This window comes from Harpegnathos saltator, unplaced genomic scaffold (genome assembly GCF_003227715.2).
Source record: "Harpegnathos saltator strain DR-91 unplaced genomic scaffold, Hsal_v8.6 scaffold183, whole genome shotgun sequence".
NCBI classification, from domain to species: domain Eukaryota; kingdom Metazoa; phylum Arthropoda; class Insecta; order Hymenoptera; family Formicidae; genus Harpegnathos; species Harpegnathos saltator.
Window position 1 is genome coordinate 229,831 of NW_020229965.1, and position 2,495 is coordinate 232,325.

Here is a 2,495-nt window from a genome sequence, read left to right on the forward strand (position 1 = left end):
TGGTTACATATAAAACTTAAAATAATTAATTTATTAATTCATATGCGCATTATAATATACGAAATAATAAATTTGGACCAAGCCTATGTAGATTCTAACCATAAAATAAAAACTTCTTTACCATAATAGGTACCTCGCTTGGTACCATGCTTGGTATGGACTTGCGGTGGTCCTCGGTTGGTACTTCGGATGGCACCTCATTTGGTGACCACTCCTAGTATCTAGGCTGGTCCTATCTTGGACTGTGCCTGGTTTGGTCCACTCTTAGTACCGTGACTAGTACTACATTTGGTTAGGACCTCGAATGGTCCTTTTTTGGTACCATAACTGGTACTTCTTTTGGTTCTTCTATTGGTATGGTCTTAATCTGGTCCGCTGATGGTAGCATGGATGGAATTTTCATTTGGTTTAGTTCTTTAGGACCATCTTGATATTTGTCAGGTTACAAAGTTAGGATTATAAATATTTAATGTTCGGTTAGGTTAGGTTGTAACCGGACCTGAGGAAGTTGTTTGTGTACGTCTCCTCGTAGATCGTACAGATACGAAGATGCAGGTTCTCACTTCTAGTTGCAGCAAATGGTCGCGACCCGCCCTGAAGATGTGCCGGCTGCGGTAGGATCCAGGGATGGACGGGGATCGTCGAGGTTATTTCGCTTCTAAACCGCCCAGCACTTGGTTTGAATAAACTATTTATTACACAACTTTTCCGTTTTACATGCGCAGGTTTCGCCGTTGCGCCTTTTTCCCTCGTTGGGCCTCGGTGGCCTTTGTAATATCCTGCGCGGTTTATTCTACGCGTCTTCTACGCAGTTTCGTCTGCGGGTACGGAGCGACTCTATACGTGACCGGCGTCTCTGGCGGTCGTAGGCCAACTATTGTTCAGAATTCGCTTTCGCGCCTCCCGAACTTCCGCAAGACCATTGGTCTTATATAGACGCCCAAGTCACGCATTTCCCTGGAGTGCGCTCTTCTTTATCGACCGATTGTTATCGTTGGTTTATTCAGAGGGTGCTTTTCTCCTGCGAGATACTCATGTTTTATCCGCGTGTCAAAATTATGAAACTAAATATCTTTCCGCGTATTATAAACTTTCCTTATATCCTAATAGCAATATTATATACTTATATCTATCATATACTAATTAATGTTTTTCTTTTTCAGGTACTCGAGCCACTTCTAGGAATACCACTTAGGGTAAGTATAAATTAACATGTTCTTTGTAGTAATTATTTTTTTTTTGTTGCAGGTCATCGAGGGACGTCGCTGGATGCTGCGGATCACCGGTAAATATATGCTAACTTAAGTCTATTCTAATCTCCTCTTTTCTTGTGGGTTGCCGTGGGACTCTACCGCTACTTAAGATAAGTATCACATATCTTAAACTCGACTAATTATCTTTTTCCTTGCAGGTCGCCTAAGGACCCTACAAGTTCTCAATCACAGATGCTTAAAGTAAGTATAGCAACTTTGGTCGTTAAACCGCTTCAAGTGCCACTGACGTCCTCGGTGACACTTGAGGCGTAAAAATAAAGTTTGGCTTCTTGATTAATCTGATGACTTTCTTATAAACTATGCCTTCTTAAGCACCTTAAATAATCTATCAAAGAATAACATTTTCTTCTTTTCCTATATTCGGATATGGGTGCCTATTGCCGATTCTCGCACCTACTATTGCACCTTAATCACAACTCGCGGACTTCTGTATCGCCCGAGAGTCTACATCTTATCTTCTAATAAAAACTTAAAGTAACCATTGGTTTTCTTTGATTTTACCTCTTCATTTTTTCATAATCTTAAGTCTGGGTATTTTTACTCAAGTACGCTTCTACGTCTTAAGTCATCTATTCTATGTGTTTCCGCCAAGAGCTATCTTAAGTACCTCTCCGTCTTTTATGCCTAAAAGAGATTCTCCTCTCCAAGGCCTTAATCTCAGTTTATCTTAAGTCTTTGTTTGTAAACATAAAAATAAAATACTTAATCTTTCTTTTCATAACGAAATTAATACCTTACTAGTTTTCTCTGATTCATTTCGTTTCCTTGGACCGGTACTTAAGATACCTCTTTCTACGTTGTTCCTGCTCAAGTAGTCGTCGTTTCCTTTCCGTTACCCTCGATGTTCTCCCTAGGCTTTGGTTCCTCATTCCTGACGGTGTCCTTTTCTGTTCGCTTTTCGCGACTTCGATCAATGGCGCTCGGTCCCTCTGGCTCCTTCTGGTTCTCCTGGGACTTCCTCTCCGGGTCAGGACGGTCCTCGTGTGCCTTCTCCGAATCAGGACGGCTCTCGTCTGGTTTCTCCGGGTCAGGACGGCTCTCGTCTGGTTTCTCCGGGTCAGGACGGCTCTCGTCTGGATGGTATGGTTGTAACCGTGTTTCGAATATGAGGAAAAAATCCGGGTCCTGTTAACCAGTCCACCAGTCGATGGTGGAATACAGGCCCGGCGCTCCTTTGACCAGTGGATTCCAGATGACTGGTCCACATATCACTCGCGCTTT